Source organism: Myotis nattereri (genome assembly GCF_964212035.1).
Source record: "Myotis nattereri genome assembly, chromosome: 8".
Lineage (NCBI taxonomy): Eukaryota > Metazoa > Chordata > Mammalia > Chiroptera > Vespertilionidae > Myotis > Myotis nattereri.
This window is the reverse complement of record NC_138083.1, coordinates 55102018-55126183: the sequence shown is the minus strand read 5'-3', so window position 1 is coordinate 55126183 and position 24166 is coordinate 55102018. Positions and strand designations below refer to the sequence as shown.

At 41.2% G+C, this 24166-nt stretch overlaps 1 pseudogene across 1 annotated transcript; it reads left to right on the top strand.

The window, feature by feature from the left end:
* Positions 1 to 23123: 23123 nt before the first annotated feature.
* LOC308523793 (large ribosomal subunit protein uL23-like) lies at positions 23124 to 23594 on the top strand (annotated as a pseudogene). The gene has a single exon. The product of its transcript is annotated as a large ribosomal subunit protein uL23-like (transcript).
* The last annotated feature ends 572 nt before the right edge of the window (positions 23595 to 24166 follow it).

Sequence of the window (24166 nt, the reverse complement as noted above, 5' to 3'; positions counted from 1 at the left end):
TCTCGGCTCCGCTGATCCTGGTGCTGGGAGGCATATTACCCTTTTACTATATAGGATACAGGCCTGGTGCACGGGTGGGGGCCGGTTGGTTTGCCCTGAAGGGTGTCCTGGATCAGGGTGGGTGTCCTCACTGGGGTGCCTGGCCAGCCTGGATGAGGGGATGATGGCTGTTTGCGGCTGGTCACACACCCTTCAGGGTGGGGGTCCCCACTGGGGTGCCTGGCCAGTCTGGGTGAGGGGCTGAGGGCTGTTTTCAGGCTGGCAGGTGACTGAAGCTCTCAACCGCTCCTTTTTTTTTTTTCTTTTTTATTCTGGGCCAGCTTTAGCTCTGAGGCTTGGCTCCAGCTCTGAGGCCTCGGCTGCTGAAAGCAGGTTTCTGGGGTTTTGTTTAGCTTCTATATTTGTAACAATGTTTCAAACTGCAAGCTCAGAGGCCGGCAGCGGCAGGCGGGGAACGTTAGCTTCCTCCGTCACTGAAGCAAGCAAGCCTCATGTTTGCTTCAAGCTGCCTGGCTGCCAGCCGCCATCTTGGCTGGCAGTTAATTTTGCATATCGCCCTGATTAGCCAATGGGAAGGGTAGCGGAGGTATGGCTAATTACCATGTTTCTCTTTTATTAGATAGGATAGCACCTTTCTACTTTCTGTTTCTCTGACATGCTATTTATATGCCTCCAAAGGCTACAAACATCTGTAGTCTCAAGTCTTTATGCAATGTATTAATCTAGTATGTTCCAAAACTCCAAGGACAGAAGTTCCCAATCTGAGAATAAAATGAACTTCAACATTCTTCCACTACCAAATCCACCAGTTTATCTACAGTTGTACACATGTATTCTGCCTTCTTGCTGCTACAAAGGATAAACTGATCTAAGTCCAACCCCTTCACTTGTGCTCTGGATCCCATCCCCTTAGGACTTCCTCTTTTTTTTTTTTTTTAAGAATAATTTATTGATTTTTAGAGAGAGAGGAAGGGAGAGAGAGAGAGAAACATCAATGTGAGAACACAACATTGATCAGCTGTCTCCTGCATATTTCCTACTTGGGATCAAGCTCGCAACCCAGGCATGTGCCCTTAACCAGGAATCAAACCAGCAACCTCTTGGTACATGGGATGATGCCCAACCAACTGAGCCACACTGGCTGGGCTCCCGGGACTTCTTGAGAACTTCACTCTTATAATTGTCACCTTTCTCCTATATCATCAGTTTTTCTCCCTCTTACCATCACCTTCAAACGTGTTGTAATATCGCTCATTTTAAAAAACTCTCCCTTGACCCTTCCACCTTTCACCACATTTCTTTTAAAAAAAAAAAACATTTCCTTTTTAAAATAGTTTTATTGATTTCAGAGAAGAAGGGAGAGGGAGATAGAAACATCAATGATGAGAGACAGTCATTGATCAGCTGCCTCCTGCACACCCTTGACTGGGGATGGAGCCCACAACCCGGGTATGTGCCTTGAGCAGGAATCAAACTGTGACCTCCTGGTTCATAGATTGATGCTCAACCACTGAGCCACACCAGCCGGACTCTCCTCATTTCTTTGTACTCTTATTCACTGTTTCTAATTCCATTCCTCCATTCTCTCTAAAACAATAGAATTGGGTTTCACTCCAACCACATCAAAATGCTCCTGTTGAGGTCACCAGTGACCTCCATGCTATCTTTTCCAGTGATCCCTTCTCATTTCTTAACTTAATCTCTACCAGTAACCAGCTGTGGCTCTAAGCTGGTTTTCCCAAACATGACATGATAAAGTTGTAGTAAATGACCTCTAAGGTCCCTGAAAGATTCAACTGAATTGAAGTTACTCAAAAAAGTGAAGCTATGGTGAATCAAGAGCAGCATTTTACACAGTTGATCACTCTGTCCTTCTTGAAACAGTTTCATTATTTAATTTCTAGGATGTAATACTCTCCTTATCTCACTGTCAGCTCCTATTTGGTCTCCTTTGCTGGTTCCTTCCAATTTCCTGATCTCTAAACACTATAGGGTGTCGTAAATGTTTCCTTCCACGTCCTGCGTGGTTCAGGGTTCAATATCTGGAAGAGGAGCCACACACAAATGAAATAGAAAAGACAAGAGATAATTTGGAAATATTGGGGGACCAGGCGGGTAAGTCCAACTCAAGAGGAAGGACTTCCACCCGTGCTCAGTCCGCACCGACCTTTTATAGTCTGAGGTAAACAATGCAGTGGTTACCATAGTTACAGTTCTTGTGAGTTTCACCTGTTTTGATCATGTTTACACTCCCTGCACTTCCCTCAGCCCATTAGCTTCCCAGGTAAGATCTGGGGAGTGTTATAAGGTCAAGCCTAATTATGCTAAGAGGACTGAGCCCTCTAAGCTGGTACTTGTTTGTGACTTTGCCAGCAGGTCAGTCCGAGGCTCAACCCTATATCAGTTTCCCACAATAGGGGAGCAGGAAATAGGACTCTTTCTTTCTCCATCTACACTCAGTGTAGGTCAGTGATTTTCAACCCTGGTTTATGTGAGAATGACTTGGAGAGCTTTTAAAAACTCCCGAATGCCTGGTGCTGCCCCCCAGAGCTATGATCTAGTTGGTCTAGCATGGGGCCCAGCCATCCACACATGTTTTAAGCTCTCACAGTGATTCTAATGTGCAGCCAAGGTTAAGAACAGATGGTCTGGGCTCTGTGTGATCTCATCCAGCTTTAAATAATATATATACAATGGCAATTCATATTTATATCTAGCCTGAATTTTTCTCCAGAACTCCAGATTCAACTATTTAACTACCATCTTGAGCTCTCCACTTGTATGTTTATTAGTCATCTCAAACTTAACCAGCCTAAAATCAAATTCTTGATTTCTTTTCACCCCAAATTTGGTTCTTGTGTAGTCTTCTGCATCTCAGAAAATAGCAATCCCAATCTCCTAGTTGCCCAACACAAAAACACTGGAGTCATCCCTGACACCTCCTTTTCTTTCACACTGCATTTCAATCCATCAGTAAAGCCTGTTGACCCGACTTTCAAATTATATACAGGATCCAACCACTCCTCACCACCTCCATTATTACCACCCTGACCCAAGTCACCATCATCTTTGATCTGATTGTCACTGTGGTTTCCTAAGTGATCTCACTGCTTTTGCCCTTATTCCCCGACTTCTCAAGAGACCAATCGAGTGATGCTTTGAAAAGATGTATCAAATCATGTCACCACACTGCTCAAAACCCTCCAGTGAACTGATGAACAAAATAGATCCAGAGACATGGAAGCATGGAACAGACTAAGGAATCTCAGAGGGAAGGGGGAGAAGGGAACATGAAGAGATTAACCAAAGAACTTATATGCATATATGCATAACCCATGGACACAGACAATAATGCTTTAGGCCTGGGGGTGGGGGGTGCAGGGTGGAGAGGGTTAGAGAGGGTAAAGGGGGACTTATGTAATACTTTGAACAATAAAGATATATTTAACTTTAAAGAAAAGAAAGAAGGAAAAACCTCCAGTGGCTTCCTATCTCACTCAGAGGTCTTTCTGTGACTGCCCTTGTCCTGACCCACCATGCTTCTCCAAGCTCCTCTTCTGTCATTATTCTCCTTATTCACTTTGATCTAGACACTGACATTTTTGCAAATCCTTGAACAAATATAGCATATTCCCACCTTAGGGCTTTTGCATTTGCTGTTCCTTCTACCTAGATTGTTGGTGCCTCGGTTCTCTTCAGGCCCTGGCCCCTCACTGTCTTAACAATCCTGTCCAAATATGACCTTACAAGAGAGAACTTCCTCGCCACCCTGTATAAGAGAGCTCTAACTCCCCCCGATACCGCCCCCCATGCTACCAGTCTATTCACATATACTGCTCTATTTTTCCTGACATCTCTTACCAATGACATACAGATGTTTTTCTTTATACATTCACTGTCTGTCTACCCACACTAAACTGTAAGCTCCGTAAGAGAGGAATCTTATCAGTTTTGTTCACTGATGAATCCTCACCTACTAGAATAGGCCTGGCATAAAGTAAGCATGTAGTCAATACCTACTGAACAAATGTTTTAAATGAAGCTATTGTGAACCAAGAGCTGGAAGGCAGAATAATGTCAATTCAATGGAATCTTTCAGGAACCTTAGAGGTCATGTCATGTTTGAGAAAACCAACTTGGAGCCATGGAGGGACCTACTGAAAGACTCCCAGCTGGTTATTGGTAGAGAAAATAGATGTCATAGCCTCTCCTAGTGTCTCCCAATTCATCCTATTTTTTAAATCATTCCTTTCTTCTTAGAATTTTCCAACAACAAAATAATATATACTTATACTACCACCACTAAGCTAAATTACTGATCTCAACTCAAACAAAGAAACTGAGGTCTAATGAAAAGAGGAATTTCAGACATTCAAACCAGTAACTAAGCCTAGAATCAAGAAGAAAATGGGAAGCACCTTTTCCCCCGCTCAAACCACATCCCTACTTCCATGCCATACTAAGAATCATCATTATATTGTATTCCTAATACCCCCTTCAGTTTTCCTTTTTTTAAAAAAAAAATATATATATTTTATTGATTTTTTTACAGAGAGGAAGGGAGAGAGAGACAGAGAGTCAGAAACATCGATGAGAGAGAAACATTGATCAGCCGCCTCCTGCACATCCCCCACCAGGGATGTGCCCGCAACCCAGGTACATGCCCTTGACCGGAATCGAACCCGGGACCCTTCAGTCCGCAGGCCGACGCTCCATCCACTGAGCGAAACCGGTTTCGGCCAGTTTTCCTTTTATTGTTCCTATTAACAGATAGGAAAATTGAAGCAGAGACCAAGCAGAGAGAACTATCCAGAAAAACTGACATGAAAGTTTCAGGTGGCTTACCACCAATGATGGTTAACTATACCGAAACATTTACTGAAGGGGAATAAGGAGGTGGCATTTCACATCTAATAACCTGATTTTAATTTCTTTTAAATTTTATTTTAGGTATTTAGTATTTGTGAAGGGAAAGGAGGCTGGAAAACATAGATTGAGGAGATTTGTTTTTAACCATTCAATTTCTGATTATTAGCTATAAGCAGCAAAACTGGCCCTGAGCAGACTCCTATAAGATTAGCATGGTAACCGGTTGCACTGCTTCCTCCCCCAAAGACTCATCCTTAACTTCCTAAATTGGCTAAATCACAAGGTATGTTTTTCATTTGCAGTTAAAATGGAGTGGGGGAGAATCAGAAAGGGGGCAGGGGTGGAAGAGTTTCTTATCCCCCCAATTGTGTTTTAGGAAGCACTCAGCTTAAGAAAACAAATTAAGCAATAGTCATCTTTCAGTTTGTCTATAAAAGTAGAATAATTTATTTTTCATTACAGAGAAAAGTTTTCAGTACTTTAAACATCAGTTGAAATCAATTCAAAATATTAAGAAATCAGTGCATGAATCAAAGACATCCAAGGAATCCAGTAAATTTTATTGAAATCCTGTTTGCCACAGACTTTCTCTGTCCTTTTGAACTTGTTTCTGTTGTACTGCTCTTGCAAAATACCCTTATATACACTTTAAAACCTCTGACACAGCAATTCTCATCATAGCTCACTTGCAAATCATTGAGTCATTTGGTAGGGATGTGCAGGTGGGTGAGGAAGGGAACTGGGTAATCTTCACATCAGCATTGTTCCTTTCTACCCCCAAATCCTCAGAGATAGTGGCCTTATTTGTAAGAGGATTCAAATCTAAGATAAGTCCCTGGAACCATTCATACTCAAATAGAGAATATGATAGGCATAGGCCTTCAAATCTCACTGACCTTTAGGACAAGATGTAACTAGGTCTAGTGACCATGAGTGCAGTGAAAATATATAAGTAGGGAACAAGGAGAAGGAATAGGACTAGAGGAAATAGATCTTACTTTGACTTTGATTTCTGTTTTTATATGGAAGCTATGGAGTTTTTCTCACCCAGTCCCAGCCTACAGTTGATGGTTAATATTCTGGCCACCCAAAAAGACATCTTTAAAAACATAACAAAATATACTGTTACCAAATGGTCGCATAAGGTTTAGTAGTGTGCATGAGCACTTGTGGAGACGTACTGCTCAGTTCCTAATATCAAGAATATCCTTAACTCATCTGGAGACTTGTCAGCACTACTTAAGAAGGTCCTCAGGGCCTCATCCCAAATCCAAGATCCTTTTCCCTCTTTCAAATCCAAAGGGGGAGCTAGTGTCATTTATCTAGAAAATATATGACTAACAGTTAATCCTTGGCATGATGTCAACTCAAGTATTCGGTTACTAGGCACAGAAAAAGTCATTTGAGGAGGAAAGGCACCTGAAAGCTTTTCTATTCAGCCTCAGTTCAATCCATTAGGTGTTTATTGAATTGAACAATGCACTGTTCTAGGCTTATTGACTTTCCTCCTCAACACCATAACCTAATGTTGACAAAGAGCCTTACAAATGGATCACGTGTAACCACCTCTGCTGCTGAAGTCAAACACGGGGAGCTACCGATGGCCCTGGAAGTTCTGAGCTCCTAGTTTCACAGTTCAGGCATCCTAAAGACTTCTGGCCTCCTGCTAGCGTTTGTTTCATTTATTAGCTCATAGTGAGCAGGCTGTTAGCAAGGAATGAGGATTCCTCATTTGGTGAAACTGTTTGTCCCAACTGTGTACATGCCACTGAGACTAGGCAAGGCCAAAACCAAAACAACGTTCTCTCATGGGCATCACAGAAGGATGCTAACAAGAGACTCCTTTCCCAGGGCTACTGAAAACACTGTGTTTTACTGAGCATTTCGTTTACATGAATTCCTCAAATACCTTGGGCAAATTGTAAGTGTATTTGACACTTACCTTCCTCTGCCTGTCATCCTTCCTTTCTCTTGATGGCTCCTGAGCACAGATGACTCCAGGTTTTTCTGAATTAATACACAGGTTGCTGTCCATGTGCTCTCCAATCACTGAGTGGGTTTGTAACGCCTCCCAACAAGATGCCTCCCACACAGGTGAAGACCATATTGTCATTTACTCTCAAAACTAAGCCCCTGAGGAAATGCTGTGTATACCAGCAGGTATTCAAATAATTTGCTCTGGGTAAGTGAATGAATGAATAACGTGAGTGAGTGAGTGAGTGAGTGAGTGAGTGAGTGAGTGAGTGAAAAAATGACCACACCAAAATCTTTCCTCTCTAACAATAGGTCTTGCCTGACTATCTTCTACGACATTCATCATCTTCCCCGAAGGAGAAGGATGTTAGGCCAGCCACTTCCGCCACATCGTGTAGTATGCTTCTCTCTATCTTGTTCATCAGCTGAGACTTTTTCTTGATCTGCCCACTGTCTTGGATGAAATCGGACACCTCTTTCTCCATCCTTTTACGAAACTCCACTTTCTGTTGTTTCTCTTGCTCCTGTGGTTTCTTCAGGCGGGCAGCCTGCGCTCAGGCCCTGCGCCCAGTCTCCTGGCCACTGAGGCTGGGTGGCTTTTCCATGGACCTCAGGATGGAGCCCAGTGACTTAAAGCAGTGGTTCTCAACCTTCTGGCCCTTTAAATACAGCTCCTCATGTTGTGACCCAACCATAAAATTATTTTCGTTGCTACTTCATAACTGTAATGTTGCCACTGTTATGAATCGTAATGTAAATATCTGATATGCAGGATGGTCTTAGGCGACCCCTGTGAAAGGGTCATTTGACCGCCAAAGGGGTCGCGACCCACAGGTTGAGAACCTCTGACTTAAAGGATTATCTCAGATCTTTCTCTCTTTAGGGAATCAGAGTAAATTATACAACTTCCTTTCCTTCCTTCTTTCTCTTAACCTCACATACTCCACCTAATTTTGTAGTCAGGGCTCATGGTTTCTTGTATCCCCAGATTATTGCTCAATGTGGATAGAGTGTGTACCTGTCTTTGCAAGTGACCCTGAACTGTGTCCCAGGGGAGCCCCTTTTCACTGTTCCTTGTGGCTGCCTCCTTTGCCCCTTTTCTCCTTGCACTATGAGGTCTCCGATGCCTGAATTAACTTGCCCCGTATATTTGCACATGTCAATATGTTAACATGACCCTTAAAACTCCTCCCAAACCAACAAATATAATCTCCCCTGTCACTACTGTAGAAAAACACTTCTAAAAGAGTGTGAAGCTGGGTTTCAACCCATGAAAAGGTTGCACACAGTACAAAAGGGAAAATAAAGCTCAATGGCTTTGAGATGATAATCACCTCTACTGCCGCTATCTTATAGCTCCTGTATCATTTTTTCAAAGTTTTGGTAATATAGTAATTTAACTTCTAAAATGGAAACTAAATATACTTAAATGCTACTCAAAATATCAGCTGACCAACAGGATTTGTTTTTCTCATTTCTAATTCTAACACTTACATGTGCCATGAATGATCAGATGCAAGGGCTACTGGGAATTTATAAAGGTGGTAGAAATATTCTCAGGTCATAGATCTGCTCGCTGAAGCTGAAGAAAAGAGAAAACAGAACTTGGTGTCTTTGCCACTTAAGTCCATTTTCTTATTCCTTAGTAGGTAATCTGTAGTGTCAAATCCCCACCCCATTCCACTTTTTCTTAATAATCACAGCTGGTGAGGTGTCCCTGCCTGGGATGGGCTGTGGTCACCTGTAGGGGGTAGATGAGCAGGTATAAGATCTGGCTCTGGCACTTGGCTGTAACTGGGACAAATCATAAGCTCCCTGAGCATTACTTCCTTCATTTGTGAAGTAAAGCTTGATGGCATTATTGGGAAAACTGAATGAAATTTGTAAAAACACTTTGTAAAGCTGATGTTGAATGTTTATTGAATGCATAGTATGTGATAGTCACTATGTTAAAAATTTCACATGCCTCCCATCAGCTAATAAGAATGTCAGAACTACTTAGGAAAGTCCTTGAGGTTCACCCCAAATTCAAGATCTTTCCCCGCTTTGAAATCTGAATGGGGAGCTACACTGCATTTATCTAGAAAATATTTGAGTAATAGTTAAGCCTTAATTTTACAGGACAGGAAAGTGAATCTGAGGTAAGTTATTTACTTATCCAGGCTCACATACCAGCATGTGGCCACACCCCCGAGATTAAAGCAGGTCTATCTGACCTCAGGTTTTTAGCCACTATCCAATTTTTTGTTGAATAATTCCTTTAACAGCTTGGAACTACTAAGTGATGAGATGCTCTGAAAACTCTTCGTTCTTTTCTTTTTCCAGAGTAATTATAAGGAATCAAAATGGTAATGGACATTAAAGCATTTAGCCTGACCACTGTGGCTCAGGGGTTGAGCATCAACCTATGAACCAGGAGGTCACGGTTCAGTTCCTGGTCAGGGCACATGCCTAGGTTGCAGGCTCGATCCCCAGTGTGGGGCGCGCAGGAGACAGCTGATCCATGATTATCTTTTATCATTGATGTTTTATCTCTCTCTCTCCCTCTCCCTTCCTCTCTGACATTAATAAAAATATATTTTAAAAAAACATTTAGTAAACCATAAAGGGCTAAACAAGAGTAGTTATTTCAGTCCATCACTGCTCTCCAGCAATAAAAGGGTGGCTCTGTTGCTTATAGGATTTATTATTAAAGTACATATATTGAATGAATAGCATTTATTCCTGTTTATAGAGCTATCAGAGGAATTGCCTATTTAGATGTGAGCCATGGGTTACCTCATATTTTATATAGTAAAGTTACAGTTTTTTAAAAAGCTAGAATTTTCTGCAACTGGCAATTACAATGGTGAATAGCCTAAAATACTTCCAATTCCCAGGCAGACTTGGGTGTCTTTAAAACCCCTCTCTTCAGCAGCCGGGCACCGCAGGGAACTGGCGCTGGCCCATTCCTGTGAGAATCTGGACTCCTAAAACAGGTTCCTTGAGCTCCATGACTGCCATCAGCCTGGCCAAACCTTTCTTGAAACTGCTCTCCAGTCTGGGATTCTTTCCATCCAATCATCTTTCTTCCCCCACCTCCTTCACAGGTGTTGGAGCTGCATCATGGTCTGCCTGCTCCTGCATCCTCCTGCCTCCTCCCCTTTATCCTCCACAGGTGTTTCCACCCGTAAATCTCTAGCACATCACATCCCACCTTGGAATCCGCTTGTTGAAGGACCAGAATTCACACAGTGTGTTTGAATTAACCTGAACTGAGACAATGGTTCTGTATAGGCCACTCTGAGGTAAGGAATTAAAAGCTTGGTAACAACAATTACAGGAATTTATATGAAGTGCATACCATTTATACCTAATTACCCTGAGAACAATGTCAATTATACAGATTATCAAATACAGTCAAATTACGTTTGTTGTGGGTGTGATTATGGCACTGGGTTGTGTTCTTTGTATATGCTAAAGTTGACTAAAAGAAATTTTTTTAATTAGAGGAAACATTGTAGGCAAAGACCAATTGTCTTCAAAATCCACATACCGGAAAGGGACAAACTTCAATGCATCGCCCCAAGATACTTAGCAGCAAATATTTGTCCTTCTTGTTTCCCACCTTGGATCATGAGATCTTAAGCATAAGGAAAGAAACCACCTTTATTCCTTATGTGTGACCCTTTCAAATTTGTTTCTCTCCCGAGCAAGTATTGGCTTGCTGGGACTCCTCCATTGTCTCTAATGAAAACAGCTTCCTAGAGTGGTCCATGATGTTCTCGAGGTCACCTGAGCCCATGACTGGAAATGTGGGCCCCGAATTTGCTGACACTGAAGGTACGCAGCAGGCTGGGCCTGCAAGCAGGCAATGGCTTGTGCAGCCCACAAGGATTTAATCTTCAAACCCAGGCAGCTGCAGGGAGTGCAGTCATGCCCCACCCTCTCTGTGACTCAGCACAGAGCCTCTGGGGGATAAGAGAGCGTGGTCCCTGGGTCCCAGCTGGACAAAGTGAGACAGGAAAGATCAGAAGTTCACCTGGGAATGCCAAACCCTCACCCCAGCTCTTCTTAGCTTTCGTGTTTGGACACAAACTCTAAACCAGCCTTTTTGCTTTGATTCACACTGAGAAGCTAGGATACGTATCTTCCCAGGGCTCTGGGGGCTCTTTACACAGAATAGGAATTGCCAAGTAGATGGTTTTGTGCAATAAATCTTCAGCAGTCTGGTGGAGAATGGGGGTAACATTTCTTGGAGATCTATCCACCTTGAAGGTAATCCCCTAGGCATTATTCTAGGCATTTTACACATCTTACCATATTTAACTCCCATTACAACTCCTTTTCCTGATGAAAATATTTAGTCACTGAAATTAAAAAACTTAAAGTTCACTGAGAACATGGCAAAATCAGGATTTGAACAATGACCTGCTGAACTCCAACTTCTCTTCTGCACCATGTTACTTCTTAGGAGTTTTTTCTGAAGAAAAAAGGAGCTTTGGGTCCCACAGGTATTAGTTTCCTATTGCTGCCATAACAAATCACCATGAACTTAGTAGCTTAAAACAACAGAGAGTTTATCATCTTACAGTTCTGGAAGTTAGAAAAGTCTAAAATGGGTCTCACTGGGCTAATTGCAAGGCATTGACAAGGCTGAGTCCTGGAGGCTCCAGGTGGGAGTCTTTTCCAGCTTCTAGGGACCACCATATACCTTTCCTCATGGCCCCTCTTCCACCTTCAAACACATCACTCCAACTGCTTCCCCCACCACACTGACTTTTTCTCCCTTTGATCCTTCGGCCTACCACTCATAGGAACCCTAACCTCATCTCAAGATCCTTAATTTAATCACATTTGCAAAGTCCCTGTTTTATGTAAGGGAATATATTCACAGGTCTGGGGATTAAGACAAGAACATCTCTGGGACCATTTTCAGACTATTGCACATATATAGTGGGTCCTATTTGTCACCACATACCCTCTTATGTGGCTTGCACAAGATTATTATCTGTCAATCTAAATCACATAAAATTTCTTGGGGACTTCTACTGGAACCTGAAACTTCCAAACTGAGTGACATTTCTTTGCATAAAATGATAAATATCTAACACCCAAAAGCAAAAAACATAGTTAATATATGGATACTTCTTGCTTTTTTGGTTGTTTTGTTAAGGAGAATGGTGACATTGGGACTTACAAAAGCTATTTGTTTCCTTTAATGAAAATTAATTTCTTTCTGCTTTGAAAGTTGACATAACATTTAAATCTTCGGGGTAACCAAGGACAGTAGTATAAATCATGTCCTTCCACTCAAAATAATAGGGCTTTTTTTGCTTAAAAGTAAACTGTAATAAGCATATGAAATAAATATCTTGAGTAGACTCATTTCCTGTTGGATAAAAATTAACACTTCACCTTGACACTAATATGTACTTGTTTAACATTCTGTTTATGCTTCAACGCCTGTTAGTTTCTTTCTTTAGTGGGAATCACCACATAACAAGTGGTGTTTGGTATGTTGTGGGGGGGGGTTATATTTTTTTTCCCTAGGTTGAAGAAACTTAGGAAAAAATATGACAAACCATTTAAAACAAGTATGTAAACTGAATTATATCTAAATTGATGGAAAATTTTGCTCATCCGGTGCTCATACCAACTTGTGTTGCTTTAAAAATGGCATCCACCTGACGAACGGGCTTGTCCCGCTCTAAATCTCCAATGTGGTTGCACCTGGCTGATGGAGCGATGGACTCGACCCAGTGGGCCTTCTTTACAGCATTTCAGATGCTCTCCGCTAGGTGCTACGTGGCAGTCACACACAAGACATACCTCCACAGAAGACATACATGGTGATGAAACTCAGAGTAACTCAGAGGGGAAGTCAAGCAGTAGAGTACTTTGTAATCACTACAGTTATTAACTTCAAGTCAGTACCATACAGAGCCCATTCGTTTCTGACAAAAACATTACAGACTCTGTTCCTTTTTCACCTTATTAAGAAATCAAGTTGGAATGAAAGTGAGAAAGAATGAAGTATTGTAAGAATAACCTTACACCTGGATTTTGGTTTAATTTACTTTTTTAAAGAATTATAAATATTTAATAATTACAAACATTGATAATTGATAATTACAGATGAATGACAAGATCAGGAAAGTTGATAATAAAGTAGAAATGAGGGACCTGGGCTGTCTCCCAAGACCTTTTGTTTTCTATATCGTCTTTTTATGTCTGCTCTGCATAGAATTGTAAAGTAGATAAAACACACCCTTTGTGTCTCCCACACCTTCTATTTGGAGTCCCCCTCCAAACTTTGGCACCCACTGCCCTGACCCCAGACTCCCAGGGCCTCTGCAGTTCAATTTTGCAGTATTGCCCCATGCTGCACAGTTCCTTTCCCCAACAAAATTTATCTTTCCAGTGTTCTGTGTCCTAGGACTCTGTCCTCTGGCCAGGCCACATATTGCATTTTAACAGGTATTTTCCAAAGCTTTTCGTAACCAAAGGAGTTTATAGAGGCAGCAGCTATCGTTGGATGGGTGCAGCCTGAAATCTCTATAAACTTTTCCTATCAGTAGAATTGGCTTTTTAGCACTTTTTCCCTTCCCTTATTATGCCTTTAATAACAGAATGGTACCATCTAGTCCCTGAGAAAAGTTTTACTTTTAACTGAATACTCATATATACAGAATATACACCTATGAGTTCTTTACTACTGAGTCAAGATACCCATTGTAACCCACACAGAGTTAACTAGCATATGGAGTGATTCCTCCACCTGGGTCAGCTCATTCTACCAGTCTCCCTTCTTTCTTAATTTTGGGGTCAACCACTTGGTCACCACGTCCCCAACCTTCAGGGAGCTTCCCTTTCTGCAAAATCTCTCTTCATCCTCTACTCATGAGCCTATTGGCCTCTTAAAAACCTCCAGGTCTCTCCCATCCTAGGATTTCTCTCTTCACTTTCTTCTTTAGAATAGGGCATTGGTCAGTCCCTTCCATCTGATTTTGTTTTTTTACTAGATGGGTCTAGATCAGTGATGGCGAACCTTTTGAGCTCTGCGTATCAGCATTTTGAAAAACCCTAACTTAACTCTGGTGCCATGTCATATACAGAAATTTTTTGATATTTGCAACCATAGTAAAACAAAGATTTATATTTTTGATATTTATTTTATATATTTAAATGCCATTTAACAAAGAAAAATCAACCCAAAAAAATGAGTTCGCGTGTCACCTCTGACACGCGTGTCATAGGTTCACCATCACTGGCCTAGATAAAACTTCCACTCATGAAAACAGAGGAGGAAATGGAAAAACAATCCTATTAAGGTCAAATATCTTCAAGACAATCACAGTTTTACATTGCCAAGAAAGACTTAGCATAATTCCCCTGTGTTTTAGACTAAAAAAGCCTTTGTCTTCTTTCTCTAGCTGGAGTTGTTCTAATTTGATATGCACATAACCTCAGAAGGAAGATGGATGTCGCCAGTGCTTCCTAGAAGGAGGGTGGGAGGGGGGCAGAATCTATGCTGCCACCGTGTAGTTATTGATTTTGTAAACATTATTGGTCACTTATGCCGAGCACTAGGGCTAAGGAGTAAATAAGTCAGACATGGTTTCCTGCTCTCCTAGAGCTTCTGAACCAGATTCTAGACCTGAAACAGGCTTTAAATATTTCTTAATTTCGTGGTTCCCAAAGTATCTACGGAAGATAATTAATAGTCTATATAATGTTAATTGCTGCTTCTCAGGTACAGTGGAGGGAGGAATTGTGTTCAATGGCTAAATTAAGTTAGAATTGTCAGGCTGAACAAAGTTAAGCCCATTTCCTCACTCCAATCCCTTAATATGCTAACATACATCTTGATTCTCTGAGGGGAAGGGGGAGAGGATGAGATGCAATATAATAATTTGCTTTCCTCAGACTTATGTCAACACAAATCCTTTTTGATGAGTTTCCATTAACATCCACTGTTGACAATCATATTTCTGTTAATGTTTCCAAGACCCACATCCAAATCATTCTTCTGCCCCTGAGGAAACTGAGATGCCCTGGAACGGTGAGGGGCAGAGCAGGCAGTTCCTTCCTGTTAGTCCATGATCTTCTGACCATTCAAAGTGCTTGTTTCTACTGTCACTCCTCCTTCCTTGGCAAAACATATGAAATCAGTGTTTCTTCCTTCTTTATTTCCCTCCTTTTCAGATAATGGTCTTGGCACTCATATTTTCTCATTTGCTGGGTTTTCTCCATTGTTTATAAGGTCTTAAAAAGGCAAGGCCAGCTCTTAAAAAGGCAAGGCCAACTTTTAGATAATTGGTGCTCAGTAAATGTTTGTGGCCAAACATGATGATAGCTCCCCTATGCACCTCTCCCTTCTAGCCTCATATAAACCTTCCTTCTAAGGAGTCCCTCCCCATCCCAATTCAGAACTACTGTCATGTTGTCTGCAATAATTAATACCACCCCTGAAATGGGTTATTCTTGGTATGCTCCTTTAAAAGGGTCATTAACAAGTTTTTTATTGATTTTACCTACTTACACAAGAGACTATTTAATTATTAATGCATGTGATTCACACATGATTAACTAAGTTCTGAGCGGAATACACAGAATACTCATCCTCTCATATGGGATGGGTTCTTTGTGAGTATTTGAACTTATGTGGGTATATATTTAATTACAAAATCTACCTCGCTACAAATTAGGTTATATGAACATAATTATGATTTTGGAAACTTGAGGCGGTGGAAATCTCTTTCCACTATCTCAATTTAAAAGATCTCCAAGTCCTTAAGCAAGTAGGGCCTGCTGTACTGCCACCTTGTGGCAACAATGCATTAAAGCGAATTAAATAAATATAGCTGACTCAAAAGAGGAAAGGACTTTTATTTAAGTGTTATTCAGGAAAATGAAATATGTTACAATGTGGGTAATCAAGTGGCCACAGATATATCATTTGGGCCCTTAAATTAGGTTTTGCCTTAATAGTCTGACCGAGCACTCACTGCACATGTGACCCGCCCACTCTGCGGAGGGATTTCCACGTAGCGAAAACTTGATGGATGAAGGTAGAAAACATGTCCGCGAGCTGTGAAGCAAGCTGGAGTTGGTTATATCAATAGATAAAATCAATAAAAATAAAAAAAACCTGTTAGTGGGTTAGAGAGAGACTTTAGCATTTGGATCTCTGTTCATTCTTTTATTCAACCAATAATTGTTAGGCACCTACCATGTGCCAGGCACTTGCTAAATGGAAGAAATATATTGATGAGAAATGCTTTAAGGTGAGACACGGTCTCTGCTCTCATAGGTTGTACAGAGAACACTACTGAGATTTGAACACGGTGAGATTCAATGGAAAGTGGTACTTTCACATGCGCTGTCACTCCTGTCTTCCAACCTGGCCCCGAAGGAACTTATGTCAAGTTCTGAGAGAGAAGGGAACAGTGACAACCCAAAAGAGCTAGGCAAATAAGAGAGTTTTAACACTAACGAGCTAAGAAATGGAGAAGAGAATCTCCAAGAGGCCCATGGGAAGGTCGTAGTCATGGGTTTAGCCCTTTTAACAGGTGTGTACTGAGTTTGGAGTGTGAGTCTAGCATGTGCTGGAAGAAACAGATAATGTAAACCTCAGCTAATGCCTTCGAGTATCCACATTATCATTGCAAAACAATATGAAAAGCTAATTGACTTAAGAGATCATAAATCCGCTTAAAATAAAATGCTAAATGAATGGTGCAGGCAGTAGAGGAGTGAAAAGAGAAAGCTCCTGAAAGAGGCAGCAACTCCTTCATACATTGGGCCTTAAAGACAACAGGAACTGACACATGTAGTCATCCCGGGCGACAGAACAGCAGGAGCAACAAGGATCAGACACGACTGGACATGGACACTGAGGACTATAAAAGGGGTTTGAGACGCGACTCCTGCTGTCTGGTAATAAGTCCATTTTTCTGAGCATAAATAGACAGAAACTCACAATGTTCAAAGAATGCGTTCTAGTCTTAGGGTTTCTCCTATTTTCTCTCCTAGCCTTAGTGGTGGGCTAGCCAGCTAGATGAACAGCAAGCGTGTCACCCAGTAATAAGGTCATCAAGCTGGAGCCAGAAGTGGGTAGAAGACGGCAAAGGCCAGTTTTATCTCCCAGCTCCCCTCCCTGTCAAGGCCTCTGGCCTTTACCTCGGGGAAGAGCCTGCATTTTCTCCCCATGAAACAAGTTGCTGGATATTTGTCATATCAGAGAAATGACAGCTCCTCAAGAAGTGCTCAAAGTAAAGAAAAAAAAAATACAGGGCTTAAAGCTCACTGAGGGATGACCAGGTCTCAGGAAGGCAGAGAGCTGAGAAAGATCCCTGGGGTTCCCAGAGTCCTCACACTGCTGAGGCCTCTGAGAAGTCAACTGATCAGCATCACCCACTTCCCTTATCCACTGTGGCATCCGTCCAGTCCCTGCCACCTCACAATTAAATAACCTGCACATTGACTAACTTCCCTGTGTTCTTTCCTCGTTATCTAAATCACATTAAGTTAAGTTGCATTCCTTTATACTTCATTGTTTAATATCCACATTTTGAAAATTCAAATTCACAAAAGAATTTAATAGCTTATGAATCCTTCCTCTTGACATAAGGTCAATTACAGCTTTATGGCTTACGATAGGCATCCACAAACTAGGGCTCACGGGTCAAATCTGACCCACTACCTATTTGTATAAATAAGGTTTTACTGGAACACAGCCATGCCCATTAGTTTATGTATCAATGAACACTTCATAATACAATGGCAGCGTTGAGTGGTTGTAACAGAGACCATGTGGCCACCAAGCCTAAAATATTTATAGCCTGGGCCTTTACAAAAGAAACTGCTAACCCCTGGCATAAAATAGATATAATTGAGGATCACAAGACTGCAACTACAAAAGGTCTTCCAAATATGCCTTTGGTCCCTGCTAGTCTCTCCCTTCCCTTCGTATTTTTGTCACCCACAACAAATTCAAAGGAAGAGAACTCAGCCTTTCCCTCTACGGGTGACTAAGTTTTAGGAGGGAGCAAACCAGATGTAGATATCAGAAGACCACTGTGGCTAAATCCAAGAATGAATAGAAGATATGCACAGATGTTGAAGTATCATGACAATTCTAAAGAAAGTGGCCAGAAGTTTATTTTTGATTTAATGAATAGTGGGAAGTCCCTGGAGGACTGAGTAATACGACTCAAGCAGCAGGTGCAGAGAAGGCTCTCAGCTATGAGGGGGGTGGGGCATCCCAAGGGGCGGTCATCTTGTATGGGGCTTCCTCCCAGGCTCCATTTGACACTGGGACCAGGCCTAAAGTTACCTTTCATGGCCTCCCCACCCCTCACCCTCTGGTTCCTCAATGATTAAGAGTCTGGCTCTGGGCCTGACAATGAACTGGAGCCTCTAACTCAAAGGAAGCTCCACAAAAAAATGACCTTGGTAAACTCACTCTGCAGAGCACGGTGGATGTCACTGAGCATCTCTCAGAGATTTATGGCCCTGAACCTCGTCCCCTGTTACTTAGCGATTCCGCTGAATTTCCATTGAGTAATAAGAACAGGATAACAGCTGAGCCGCCCAAGGTTAGCAACCTTCTGAAGTCCACCCAGTTCCACACAACCTCTTCCTATTGGTATACAGAGGAGATTTATTGGGATGTTTTCGCAGGCCAGGAAATTGCTACAAGATTTTGCCATTGACAAAGGAGCAAACGTCACTGCCCAAGTTTCTGTTGGACTTTCTCCACATCATTAGTTCTAGAACTGGAAATGATGAAAATAGGCTGATTCCTTGTTCAGTTATCAGGTGGGAGGGCAACCAAACACTATTCTAATTTCATTGTTCTCACTTCAGGGATTATTAATGGCAACTTTAGGGTACAGCTTATATTTGGATTTCCACTTTGTTTCCTGTTCTTGTGGGATTCATTTGAATCGCTACTTGGTTGAACAGTCAACATTCCTCTTATTATGTTGGTTCTAAACTACTGAGGAAAAACTACAGTGTCAGAAGTGAGTTTATGTCCACCATCTTTGAGACGTGTCAAAGTTAGTGGTCAAAATTGATTTTTCTGCATAGAAGGAAAAGCGGTAGCTATGGCACAGTTCTGGTTCCATAGAGCATCTCTTATTTACTCTTCCTTATGATCAGGGAATTCCCAAGCCAGGCATAGCTGTTCTAATACTACTTATGTCTGCCCTGGCATAAAAGTAGTCCAAAAAAAAGCAGGAAATAGTAACAGGACCAGCGTACAATAAGCACCATAGTGGTAATCACTGAACTGAGCAACATTCACATTTGCCACATTTCCTCCATATCACCAGTTCAGACCTGTTAGCTATACAGGGCAAAGCAAGGAGGGGATACAGTCAAAGACGACTTTTTTGCTGGGAGATTAAAAGAGTGGGGTTGCTCCTGATAAAAGATTGAGAGATTGGAAAGCTGCTCTATTGTTAGTGTTTCTGGGTTTCCTTTTTATCATAGCCATCTCTCTTAAATGCTGTCTGAAAAATACTCACACTTCACTACAATTGCATTCAACATGGTGTTTTAGCACCCACTGAAGCCAGGGTGTACAAAGGAGAAAAATGCTCCCAAATTTGTCAATGTGCTGAGGGTCACAGGAAGGAGGGATTCGGCCTACAGACTCCTAGACTCCAGCAGCTGCTCTGAGTCATGTATTCATTAAATCATGTTTTCCATCTGCCCAAATAAAGAGGAAGAATAAGTTTAAAATGTTACCTTGTTGTAAGAATTAGAAAGGACACAGCATCGGAAAGTCCTTTGGAAGCTGTAAAGTGTAGAGATCCCCCTCATATCTCCTTATTCCAAAGGAAGTTAAACAGAAAGTAAAACTAGAATGTTTTGCATAGAAAGGTGAAACAAGTTCCTCTCTAACAGCTGTCAGTTAGGAATGGACCCAAATGATCCATGCTGGGCCCGAGACTCATCGTGCCAGGTCAGGAAAGCAGCTGGTTCTGGCAGGACTGCCTTCGGCGTCCTTCCCGCCTCCTCGGTTTCTGCACTGGCTCCAGCCTCCCTCCCTCACATGCACATTCTCTGTGGTTGAGGGTTGTCTCTGAAGCTCCACTCCCTTCCTTTTCCCAAGCCCCAGTTACAGGAACTATTGCAAGATTAACTCTCTCATACTATATTTCATTCAACAGAGCAGCAACTCAGGGGTTTTGGCTTCTGGAACAAGAGTAAAAGATCTACAAAATAGTAAGTTCATTGGCAAGAATCTTTTAAGACAATTTTGTGTTGATGAAAAGTGTCAGATCAGCCGCCACAAAGTCTGAGTTTATGTTTATTCATCTAGCAGGTAAAGATTCGCAATGCTATCCAAATCTCTCACCAACCTACAAGACCAGCATAATGCAAATTCCAAGTAAAAAGGTAATTCCTTACTCATTCTCAGGTTGTAACTTTCACATAATAATGTGATGCCTCCTAAGCTCTTTCCCATAAATTATGTCATTTAACTCTTCTAGTGAATATCTAAAATAATAGTGATAATGATGATGATGATGTATAAACACACCACTTAACCTGCTTTAGCCAAGAGTCTTCGTATCTTCTTTAAAGTAATAGACTGTATTTTGATCAGTTGTAGGTTTACAGAAAAGTTAAGTTGTTTATATATTTTTAAGAGCAGTTTTTCTTCTTAAAAGGTGTATTCCGCTGTGATGAAAGTAACTTCTTTTCCAGAGTGGAAAGCAATGCGCACGAGGTGAGCATGGGCCCTGGCACCAGAGCCTAACTCCTCCTTTATCAGACTGTGATCTTTGGTTGGTGAATTCCTTATCCCTTCTGGCCTGGTTTTCTCCTCTCTACAATGAGAATAACAATAAACAACATAATACAGAGGTCCCAAAGAATTTAATGGAACAGCACAGTGCAGAGTACAAAGTAGGTGCTCAAGACATGTTTGTCTTATTTCCATTCCCATTGTACCTTAGGGGGCTGAGAAATGGCTGTATCAGAGGACCCTACATAAACCTCTATTGGGATGCTGATCTTTTGCATGAGTTTACTCTTCCTGAGGGATTTTGTATTAGACTAAAAAAAAAAGAAGATAAGCAGAAAATTGGAGACATCTAGTTTTCCAACCCATCCTTGTTAACTGAGCTTTTTTATTTGATCTGAAGAGATGCGATTAGAGGCAAAACCCAAAATAAAATCAAAAGACAGCCTTTAGACCAGGGCAGAGCTAGCCTGGCAGAGAGGAATGATAAAGGAGACAGAAGAGCACTGGGTGGAGCCCAGCTGAATATAGCAAGTACCCAAGCAGACCACTTAGAGGCCCAGAGGGGGGCGCTCCAGCTGACACCAATGCAATCTGGTAAAATGCAAGACAGCCCTGGGAACTGCAAGGAATGCACAGGGGAGCTTTGTGGGGCACTACATGATTCAAGGGTAGACAATTAGGGGCAGTAGACTCGAGGTGATAAGGCTAGGGGACTTCATTTGTACTCATAGGTTATGGAACATTCAGGTTGTATTCTCAGCCATGTCGTGGACCGATGACTGTAAATCAGGCAGCCCATTCTGAAAGCTGTCCCTGCCCTGATGGAGCAAAAGACACAGGAGCTTTGGAGGCATGCATATGAGTGTGTGGTGAAGGGTGGATGATGAGCTAAGAACACAGAAAGAAGATAAAAGAAAAAGAAAACAAAAAGAACAAAGATTTATTTGCTAACCAAGAGGGCGTTCACAAATATTTCTCCCACATCCCATCCAGAAAGATTTCAAGGCCAGGAAAATAAAAGCACCTGTCGGATATCAACTGATTAAAGCTCAAGGGAAAACCAGCAAATGTCTTCATTTTCTTATTCAAGGACTCCTTTTTATAATCAAACACAAGAGGAGACAGTTTTAAGTAGGTGCCTGAGTCATAAGATATATGAAATGTTTGACATGTTGCTTAGTTCTACAAAGAGAAACTTCCAAATAATTTATAAAGCAACTTATTTTTTTCAGATTTCCACTTTGGAGGAGTCTTGAAATCCAATACACAGGAATATAAGGACTATAATTTTTTTAATGTTAAGAGTAAAGACTTCCCCTTATAGTAATTAATATAATTATGTATCTGTGACTTCAAACTTAAAGAGGCAATGACCACTTCAAGGGTCAACTATTTTTGGATCTTCCAGTCTCCTTCCCTGTGAATAATACTTTCATTGAACCAACACAGCTCTCTGAGAGTGACATGAGTCTTCCTGCTTAGACAAGCAGTTCGACTGTGAACTTCCTCCTAGCTCTTTCCTGAGAAGGCAGGTCCTAACATATCCTTTAAATACGGTATCACCAGTACCCTAGAACTTCTCCCTAATTATCACACTTCATTAGCTAAAAGAGCTGTGTGTGTACAGTTTCTTACAAAGAAGCCAAAAGAAAGAGTAAGATTTGGTCTTTGGAATCGACCATTTCCATTTTCCCTTCTTATATCAAGCATTAAAACCAACCACATTGAAAATTTTTTCAATCTACCTTGAAGTGATTTAATTCAACAGTTTGTATCAAGTGACAAAAAGGAGATAAGAGACATCTCATTAAAGGGGGGAAAAAGAAAAGCCACCATACTTTTAAATTTTAATTTTCATCTGCCTTCCCCTCTCTCCAAACCATGTTCAAAGACTTTAACTAAAGGCTAGAAATGGTTTGGCAAGATCAGTTCATCAGTGTAAATAGTTTCCTGAACTCTAAAGTGATTTTGTGGAAATTAATTTTAGAGTTGAACCTTTAAAAGTTTTTAGTCTATGTTTCTATCATGTGTGTCTCCGTTTATATAGAGCTCTGGCTGGAGCCGGGTGAGCATAGCAAGTATACAAATCCCTTTGTAATTGTTCTGTAAGTAGCAAGGTATTATTTGATTTCAGTAAATTCACTAAAAGGGAAAAATTAAAGATCAAAAAATACAGACCAAGTAATTAAAAATACTTAGCAACAATCTGAATTAAACAAATTCAAGTTTACATTTAAATTTAGATGTTTTTTTATCTACATCTGTTGAAGTGAGACCTTTGAAGCATCAGAAAGAAGGGATATATTATACTTTGCTAAGCTATATTCATATTTTGAGTGGGTTTGAAAGAGAATTAGGAAAAATTCCATTTGACTGAATCATAAATAGAGCTAACAAATTAGTCATGTTTCAAAAGTTAATGTAAAAATTCTGTAAAAAAATATTTAGTTTAATATTTAATTTAATTAAAGTTTTTCAAAGAGCATGTAATATCAATCCTTGCAAAAGCACTATTGCAGCCTTTTTTACGAAGATGGCGCTGAAAGCTAAGAAGGAAGCCCCTGCCCCTCCCAAAGCCGAAGCCAAAGCAAAGGCTTTGAAGGCAAAGAAAGCAGTGTTGAAAGGCGTTCACAGCCACAAAAAAACAGAAGATCCGAACGTCACCCACCTTCCCACGGCCAAAGACACTAAGGCTCTGGAGGCAGCCTAAATACCCTTGGAAGACCGCACCCAGGAGAAACAAGCTTGACCACTATGCCATCATCAAATTCCCCCTGACTACCGAGTCAGCCATGAAGAAGACAGAAGACAATAATACACTAGTGTTCATTGTGGATGTCAAGGCCAACCAGCACCAGATCAAACAGGCTCTAAAGAAGCTCTATGACATTGATGTGGCCAAGGTCAACACCCTGATCAGGCCTATGGTGAGAAGAAGGCATGTGTTCGACTGGCTCCTGACTATGATGCTTTGGATGTTGCCAACAAAATTGGAATCATCTAAACTGAGTCCAGCTGCCTAATTCTAAATATAAAAATTTTACACTGTAAAAAAAGAAGCACTTTTGCAAAATATATGTTGAATTGAAATAATCAATACAAGATGATTGGATGGAAATGATTTTTCTTTTCATGGTATTAGGCCAGGTCCTGGTAGATGGTCACCTAATAGTTTGCAAGCAAAAGGAAGGCACACTCAAGAATAGATCCATCCTCTGTATGGTGCCAGGTGGGTACTGGAAGTATCAGGGGGAACACTTTGTAAATGTCTGAATGTCTAGTCACTTTGCTGTACACCTGAAACCAACACAAAATAATACTGAAAAAATAATTCAGAAAATATGAAAAAGAATAGACCTATCTATCCTCTTGGGCCCTGGGAGGTAGATGAGTCATTGCTCTCTCTATCATGTGACAGTCAGTAGCTTCATTAGCCACCACCCACTCCCCATGTTTGATGCACATTAAAGACATGTCACCCCAAATATCTGAAATAATTATGTCTGTGGGTAAAATACTACCAAGGCTTTGCACTTCACCAAGCAGCAACCACTCTTCCACCCTCTGCTGCTTTTC